Source organism: Atractosteus spatula, chromosome 4, assembly GCF_055471065.1.
Source record: "Atractosteus spatula isolate fAtrSpa1 chromosome 4, fAtrSpa1.hap1, whole genome shotgun sequence".
Taxonomy (NCBI): Eukaryota; Metazoa; Chordata; class Actinopteri; order Semionotiformes; family Lepisosteidae; genus Atractosteus; species Atractosteus spatula.
Genome location: NC_142709.1, coordinates 23,172,310 through 23,182,519, shown reverse-complemented (window position 1 = coordinate 23,182,519; position 10,210 = coordinate 23,172,310).

Below are 10,210 nucleotides of genomic sequence, written 5' to 3'. Positions count from 1 at the left end.
GAGCTCAGTCAATCCTAACAAGTACAGTAGTAAAGAGAGAAAAGTCAACAATTGATTTAAGGACGATCTGTCAAAGTGCAATGAAATACAATATTGTTGTTGTTGTTGTTATTGTTGTTGTTGTTTTTATCCTGTAAAGCGTTTTGAGAAGCCACCTTTAAAGGCGATATATAAAAGCACTGATTCTTATGGAATGTGTTTTCTTTCTTCTTTTTTTCAGCATGGAATAAACCTATTACTTGATTCATATGGATGCCCGGTTCTGCCGGGGATTCAAAAAAAAAAATTTTTTTTTTAATCGCATATCTAAGGAAATAGCAGTATAACCTTGTTCATGCACAAACAGTGGCATGTTACATTATTAATTTGGGTGTCTCCCCTTGCCAGAAAGCTCTAAATCGCATTTTGAGCGCGGTTTTTGACTTTTTTAAATTGCAACCCATAAATAAAGCTGATACTGTTTAGAGTTTTAATTATTTTAAACTGTATTACAGCAGCACAATGCACAATGCAACGTAAATTGCAAAAATGGACTTGGAATCTGTCCAAGCCCTACTCTGTCAGGCATTTTCTTTTACTGTAACGGACACAAAAACTCCCTTGCTTTTAACAGAGCGTTTCATAATTTCCAACTACGAAAATTATTTAGACTGCGACACTTATCATCCAACCAGAGCTCGAAATATCACAAGGATCCCCAAGAGCACAGCAAAGACTGTATTAAAAGTATACTAGTGACAAACTAGTATACTTTAGATCTTTTTTTCTGAACCGGGGAAAATCTGATCATGTTTCTCTATAACAATAATAACATTATTTTACATATCACCTTTATGTGATATCACCTTAAGGACAGCACATACAAGGGTTAATTGCACAATGGACCACGCCAAGAAATTTAAAATAGTCTTCTTTAGGTGTGAGGGCAGGAGTGGATCGCAGCAGGCATAATCAGCAAATTAGGAAAACAAAGAACAGGACAGGTGAGACGTGTATCCAGAGAGCGAGTGATCAGAAAAAGGAACAGCTGTTACGCCCAGGTTTTCGACGCAATTGTTTTAACTTGCTAATGCATCAGACACATTTCCTGGCGTATTGTGTTTTAAATAAAATAGGAGTGTCTTTCCCTGGTATTAGCTCATCGGTATGGTGTAAGTTTTATCTGTACCATACCATACAGTATATAGGTACAGAATTCAAGCTGCACCACTGTATCGCTTTGGTAAGGAGACGGACAATGGCCAAAATCACGAAGACTCTCTCACACCAAATAATGAAGATGAAAAGAAACGGGAAGTCAACACGGGACATTTTACAGCATTTGGCTTCGATGGACATCTTTGTTTCTGAAAGCACAGTGAGGCGACATTTTAAAGGGGAGAGGAGGCAAAGAGAATCTAAACCGAGGACGATTCAAAGGTAAATAACTTTCTAAAAATACCTTTCTTGCATGTAAATACAACTACGCACATTATTTTTAAAACTAACTGTCGATCTCTTTTTTTTTCAAGTCCTATTGTGCGAGCTATCGACAAACTGACTGATGAAAATGATGAGCTACTGGCGATGCAAGTCCAAAGACGGCTATGGGCTGACCTCGGTGCGACCGTTAGTCCGACATCGATAAGAAGAGTGCGCAGGAGGCTTGGATGGAGATACAGAAAAACCAACACATGCCCCATGATAAGGCTAAAAAACAAAGAGGAAAGACTCAAACAAGCGCTCCAATGTCAACAATGTCATTTTGCAAAAAGGGGAGATATGTGGACAAGCCAAAGCCCAAACATCCACTGGTTCACGTCTGAATAGTTTTGTGGTGTTAGTATAGATGAAACGTTCCTAAAATGTATAACGTAACAAAATTAAAGACGATTAAAATCTGTAATCTTTCCACTTGTACTGTATGTCATCGGAAAATACAAGAAGTTTCTGCTTTGTGTAAGGATGGTATCAAAAAGTAATCTAAGTGGTGAGAAAGCTGTGCTCAATGTATTTAAGGGACTTAAAAGTAAAAGGAGATGCTTCGTATTGCTTGACTAATTTTAAAAACTAAGTTATAAATGCAGACGCTCCCTCGGTGCCGCGCCGGGTGTAAATATCTAAATATACATTCGTCCCGGGCAGAGGCCGAAGAGCACCCGGCTGGGGTGCGCGGGGAAGAGCAGGACAGGAGTGAAAGTGGTCAGGGTGGGGTTTAGGAAGGCCGCCGACCAGTGCGGCTGTCCCACAGTGAAGCGGGCGTACAGTCTGGGCAGGTATAGATTACACTTTTCTAAAACGTATTTGAAAAATAAAAACGATTACAATCTAATCCTTCCACGTTTGATCCCAAAGTCCCAAGAAAAATAAATCTAAACGGGGAGAAAGCTATGCTGAAAGTTTATTAAGATACTTAGAAGACAAAGATACTGTATCAATTTATGTTGCATTTGTCTGATTATGATTAAAAAAAACACATAATTAAACACGCGTTTGCGATTTAAATCAAAACGCGATTTAAATCAATACAAATGTTTATATTCTAACGCATACTGTCCAGCCTCCATTTCTCTATAAAAATTTACTCTATTACAAATTTACAATTTGTTGATAATAGAAATGTTAGGTTCTCTAAATCTTTGTGATAGTTGACCCACCCAGGCAGCAAAAGATCAGCTGCACTGGTAAGATGCGACACCGAAGATATGATTAATAACCTTTTAAATCTGAAGGGAGATCTGAAGGGATCCCCCCACACACACACACACACACACAATAGAAGCAGGAAGCAGAAGCAGGGACCGTTGTCAGAAGGGAAGAAGGTGACTATTCATTGTTATCAAAAATGACTTAGATTTGATCATGTTGTGATATTTTGAAATATAAAAGTCAATTGATTGTCCATAATATTGCTATTCTATTTTTTCGAAGAAATGTTTGTTAAAAGAAAAGTCACAGCGCCAGCTGGATTTGAACACACAATCCGTGAGTTGGTAATCAGGCACGTAGACCAGTGGGCTACAAGGGAAGTCGCATGAAGAGAGAGGCGAAACAGCCCTACACAGCCCTGTCGCAGTACACGAATATAATTATCTCTTATTAATTTCTTTAGATACGCGATTCTTTTAATACAGTCTTTGCTGTGCTCTTGGGGATCCTTGTGATATTTCGAGCTCTGGTTGAATGATAAGTGTCGCAGTTTAAATAATTTTCGTAGTTAGAAATTATGGAACGCTCTGTTAAAAGCAAGGGAGTTTTTATGTCCGTTGCAGTTTTTTTGCAACATGAATATAATTATATCGTTATTAATTTCTTTAGATACACGATTCCATATTATATTCCCTTTTAATCAAATTCTGAAAGTATGCTTGTTGACTCCGGTATCACATTAGTTAAAGACTTCGATGCTTAAAATGTTTAGGGAGAAATGGAATACTGGTGTGTATGTTTTCTTTAAAGTACCGAGACCAGCCATATACTGTATGTTTAAGTTCCAAAATTAATATCGTTTATGGCCTTCACACGCGTTACAGTATGCTCCTATTCTTTTTATGCTCAGGTACTAAGATTTCCCTTCAGTGGTAAAATTCCATATAAATATTCAATACTTAAACGGGCACAGTTAAGACATTAAATATACATATACATACTGTATACAGCACAGTTTGCATACGGTAATATGTTTATGTTCCTAAATCAATCTCTTTTATGAGCATGTGAAAGGCATGGTGAATCAATTCTCAAAAATTACTGTACTTTGCATGATTGGAAACAAATGCGTGATTGCGAAATGCTGTGGTGTTACTTTTACAAAGACGGTCAATGAAAAAAAGAATGTGGACCAGGGCAATACTTTGAGTTTACACTTACAGCTTGTCCAAGGTCATTCATTATTAATACTATTAGTAATATCTTCGTTAAAGACTTTGATGGCGACAGCTCAAACATGAGAGGTTGAGCTTTATTAGCTCCACCTTGCGGAAATTCCGGATACTATTATTTTGCTTGCGGTATTATAGGAGAATTTACGGTAACTAGCGGTGGACTGCGTAAAGTGCACCGCAAAATAATGCGGTATCGCCCGCGCATTTTGAATGGCTGCATCTGTAAGTTTTTCTTTACAAATTTCTTTGTAAGCACATTTACCATTGAAAATAAACCTTGTGAGTTTGAAAGCTGCCCATTTTCTACCATTGCGCTATTGAGAAAAATCCAGACTCTAAAACAGTGGTCCTAGTTCTCCATAATAATAGTTGGTATAGTAGTAATACATTTTAATACATTATTAGAGGTAACTGCTACAATATGTACTGTATGTCTGTGTTTACATGGATTGAGGTCCCTTTAAGATTTCCCAAGAGACAGTGAATAGGTTCTTCCATCACGTTTTTCACTACAACCATTTAGTCTCTGTTTAGAAATTTAATAATCTGGATTCACCCCACCTTCAACAGACACACTGGTTAGGTTAATAGGTGTCTCTAGACTGTTACTGTATGTGCCGAGTGATGGATTCATGTCCCAACTTGCACCCTATGCTTCAGGGACACCTGAAGGGAAACCTGAGCAGGAATAAGTGGCTTTCTAGTAATAGATACTGTGTATGGTTGTATACACATGCACAATTGCAAGAAAAAGTTTGTGAACCCTTTGGAATTACCTGGATTTCTGCATTAATTACTCATATAAATGTGGTCTGATCTTCAACTAAGTCACATTAATAGACAAAAACAATCTGCTTAAACTAATAACACACAATAGATAGAAGAATATAGAAGAATAACAATTGTACTTCTTCTTGTCAGTACTGAACACATCGTTTAAACATTCACAGTCTAGGTTGGAAAAAGTATGTGGACTTCTAGGCTAATGACTTCTCCAAGAGCTAATTGGAGTCAGGTGTTCCAATCAATTAGATGAGATTGGTGGTGTGGGTTGGAGGTGCCCTGGCCTATAAAAAAGGCACACAAAGGTTGGTTATGACAGAGTCCGCTCTTCTTAAGAAAGAGCTGTATGCATATGTCAAAATAAGATATTTATTTTATTAAATGATAAATACATTTCAGTAATGTAATGTTTCAGTAAGATAATAAATATAATCTACATCATTTGTAGAAAGCTTTCTCTAGACCACTGAAAGATACATTTCCCTCTAGATTATATCAATTTTTAAAGCAAAACACCCTTTCACTTTTACAATGTCAAAAGGGTATCTGTATGCATGCATTACACAAACTTAAACTATAATTTGATATCCATTCAAATTGCTCATATCAAATATTGAATATTTAAATTAATTGAAGTTTCTAACTCAAAACATATAGAACAGACAATAAAATTAAATGCAGGGTTTTTTATATCATTAAGTCTATTACAACATCTGAGTTGTACATACAATATGAATGTGTATATACTATATACCCAGGAGTGCTGCAACTTCTATATCAGATCTCAGAAGCTAAGAAAGGCTGGGAAACCTGAAGAAAACAGGTAATTGTTGTCCTTGTCCCTCTTGCCCAGATTTTACAAGACCCTAGTATGTTAATTGGGGACACCATGCTGTAGTAGACAACCATTTCCATGAGATATTAAAGTGAAATATTGACTGCTGGGTAATTAAAGATCCAGTTGCGTTGATTGTAAGAGTGTTAACTATGGTTTCTGAGCTAAGTTCTACTCTGGGCTTGTACAACCTGTCCTAGCCTAAAGAGCTCCTTAATTTTATTAGTGAAGATAATTCAGTATGCAATATCAGAATCAAAACAATGTATTGAATTTGACTCCAAACACAAACTGGGTTCAAACATTTTGCTCTGCTTATTCAGTTTGGTTACTTATTGAGATACAATTTCAAATTTAGAACAAATTGCATTTTTTGTAAGTTGTGTTTCCTCTATTATTCTAAGTGATGGTATAAGAAGTCATATTCACGATTGGTTTTCAACTCATTTATCCATTATTTAATAAGGCAAAATAAAGAATGAAATCCTGTAAGTAGATACTAAAAATTGATATTGTAGTGCTTTCTCATATTGGATCTACAGAACCATTAATTCAAATTCATGGGCTTTACCAGCACTATCTTCATATATATATAAAATTAATTTTCCAGAGAATGAATACAAAAAATCAGATATTTGAGTCTTAAAATGGCTATCCTCATTAAACAACAGGACTTAAACTGTCCTGAGGACCACTACTGTGCACCACACTATGAAATGCGTAGTGTTTTCAACCTTCTGATCAGCTGAAAAATTCAGTCATTTCAATACATCCATGGAAAATCAATTTACACTAAATTTAAACAGCTCAAATATATGTGTGAACACTTTAGTTCAAAACCAACTTTGTACTACTGTACATATAACCAGCATTACTTAGCCACAGCAGACCGCAGCATTACATAGACAAAGCAGTCTCAGTATTTTGCCTTTTAAATTCTATCCAAAAATTCAAACTTAGTTTATGGCACATCATATGACAAACATTCCATTTTAAATTAAGAAAGCAGTACAATGCCAGACTCTGTATCACCCCCTTTATGAACAGTATCAAAGGTATAGACAGGAAAACACTGCTCTTACAAAGATTAATTCATTTGAAGTATACTGAAGTTATTTAGAAGTTTATTTTCCTCACCTTGACTGCAGTATGGAATGGTTAGGGCTCCAAACGTCAGGCTGGAGAGCTTTGCTTTCAAATCGGTTGTATACTTGAGCAAGGTACTTCACCAAGCTGCTCAAATAAATGCCTTGATGAATAAATTGGTATTCTCCACAGAATAATTGTATATGTTCTTAATTGACTAATAGGTTTAAAGGATTAACATTTAAGAACTCACCTTCTTCATATATTAAAAGAAGAAAAATCTCATTAAGAATGTGCTTATCTATAAAGGTATTCAGCTAACCATTTTCCAAATGCTTTTTCCATTTCAGGGCTATTGGTAGCTGGAGCCTATCCTAGCAAGCAATGGGCACAAGGCAGCAAACACAGCTAGTAGTCCATCACGGGGCACACATTCACACCAGGACCAATTTTCTCAGAAGCCAAGTAACCTACCAGTATGTCTTTGGAGTGTGGGATATCATGCAGATAGCACCCCAAGTCTGGAATTTTACCCAGGGCCCCAATGAGGCAGCAATCCTAACACTGCACCACGGTGCCACCCTCTATAATTACATCTAATGAAAAATGTGCATCAAATGTTGAACAAATTAAAATGCACTCACAAAATACATATTTCATTAGGAAGTGTTACAATGAAGAATGGCTGCAAGGGATTTTTTTAGGTCACCCATGTCTTTTTGCGTGTGGGAAATTTCTGCAGCTTTTTGGATTTTCATGTAATTTAATTTTGTCCTCTTTTTAGATATCTGATAGGCATAGGGAAAATGAAATCATACATATAAAAAATGGAACTTATTTTTATCCAGGAGAAGTATAACAGAATTAACAATGAAAACATGAAAATAATGTTTCTTGCATTACATTAGGGAACATATTTTGCTGTATGACTAAATATATACGTTATTTATTAAAACAACTGTTAAGAAGCTAAAGCTCCATATAATGCATACATATTGCTCTCTCAAAAATAAGTATAATGTGCAAAAACAGAATACATAGTGGATATACTAGTCTATCACTTATTAATGTATACAAATGTTTAAATTTAATTAAACTACATAAAAATATCCAGTTTTTTTTAAGTAATACAACCTTCATCAGAGATGACTGAATTTTAACATTGCTGTCTAACATCATGTTATGTACATCAACGCAATAATATAAACTTTTATAAAACTTACTGATCAAATATTTTCCCTTAAACTTTTTGAAGTCTTTAAGTCTGAGCTATATAATATGCTTGCAGCAACTTTGCGATATACTGCACGTTAGAATATATTGCAAGCAATAACGTCATAACAGTAGACTCTTGTGTATGTTGTCTGCATTAATTTCATTCTTTTGTTCTTTTAGAAACTTTATATGGTGTAAATTTATTTACACCTCATAAATTATATTTTTCCTTTCGCAATCTTATTACTCATCTTCTAATAAAAACTGCATTTACCCATTAAAAAAATCATTCATGAAATAGGTTGACGTGACAAGTCATTTCTTTTACTAAGAAATACACATTGTTCCAATACATAAAAATTCACTTTTTGGAAAATCTAGCTCTTTAAATGTAAAAATCCTTCTTCTTTATTCACACAGATTCCTCCCTATTCAAAAAGCACTGGCTCTACTAATAGTGGGCATGCACTGTTTCTTTTTCAATGGACTGTGAAGAGTCATTTCTTTGACTAAGAAACAAAAACATGTAACCACTTTTCTCATGCTTACGGGAATGCCTTTTATTTTCAAACCTATATATAAATCTACAGTAAGTACCTTAATGCCAAAATTATGAAAGTCCATAGCTGTTTACTCTAGTTTAAACACACTTCAATAAACCACAGACATTGTATTTCCCTAATAACTTACAAGTTTCTTTAGATCAGGCTGCTTAAAATATACCAGCCACTTCCAGCTTAAAACCAGCTCAACGCACATTTCTATGAATGCTGCTTTATCTTTGTGTAAACAACTCCAAAGCTCCAGCTTAGTAAGTGTTGTTTACTTAAGGCCAAATACTTCTACTAGGGTGGGACAGGCAGCATGCATCACAATCAATACAATGTGCTTAATTTGGCTTCAACAACTAGCAGGGCTCAGAAACACTGTTGACAGCTACTGTCAGCACAGTTCTTTTTGTGTGCGTCTTATTGAGTTTGGTTTTTGCTACTTCACTTTTGCCTTGGCCCAGTTTTAGGTGTGGGAAGAGGGAAGGCAGTATGTAATGAAGCAACACTATTAAGCTATTTGGCTGTTAAAAGTGTATCATGTTGGAATGGGCAGGGACCCAAACATTATCATATTATGGGAAAACCTAGTCTGTGTACTATCAAATAAGACATTGAAAAATAAATGATGTAAGAAAATCATTTTCTGTACATAATCTATTAATTCTAAATATGCTTTTGTTGCAGTCTACTCAAGCCTGACCTGGTATTTATTGCTACTATAAAATGAAATTATGTAAAATGTGCTGTATAATTATTTTGCTTTTTATAGTGTGCCTTCCACTTGATTATTTTTTTTTACATTGTAAAATCTATGCATTTGGAACCCAATTAACAACAAAAGAGCTCAGAATAGTTTAGAAGAAACTTGAAAGGAATTATTTACTCATTGCTGTTCTCCAGAGCTCTCCATACAACTTGTTGCTCCATCAAGCAGCAATAAAACAGATCAGTACCACACACCCACTTTCATCAAGTAGTGCCTCAGTGATGTCTTCTCATTACTGCCCATACTATCAGGTGAAGGAACAAACCCCTACCAACATACATACACTGCAGCATCATTGAGAAATACATAAAGTATTAATGAGAATAAACACACCGACTTACAAAATACACTGGCATCTTGCCAGGGCAAGAGTGATCATGTGCTTTCAAGTTCTACCTTGTGCTCTATCATTCCAGTACAGATTCTGGCTTATTACAAACTTCACCAGGGTAAGCAGCTTTCTGATAATGGACATATATACAGAACGGTGTGAACAGCAATGCAGAACAATAAAAATCGATTCATTTAACCATGTAAATCAACTAAGAACAAAATAAATAAAATAGTGACTTAGAATGTACCTTTTGCTATAGCAACACATTTACTGAAGCAATGGGAGTGAAGTACTGTACTTTGTTCAAGAGTACAACAGTTCTCTATCCAGAATTTTAACCTGTCACACCAACCACTACTCCACACTGCATTACAGTTAAACAGCAAGGTTCTATCATGCCCTTATGCAAATAGCTGTTTTATACTTCTCAAAAATCTTTATTCATCCTGGTGCTAAATCTGTTGTGAATGAAACACATAAAGCTGAAATTTGGTTAAAATGTCCCTTTTCCCCCTTTTCAAAATTTGCCTGTTACACTTCAGCAAATCCAGAATAGTATCACTTTGCAATGTATTTGTAACTATTCCTATCTTTAATTTGTTTGTATGCTTTTTTTCTAGTTTGTTTACCTCTTTGTTTTTCTCAACATGATGATTTCTGGTTACAGGTTAAATTACAGGAGATGGCCTCATTGATTTATGTTGCTATTTGTTGATTCACTGATGACTGGCTTTCATCCACTGCTAATCTTACTCTAGACTTTCAAAAGCTTTACCT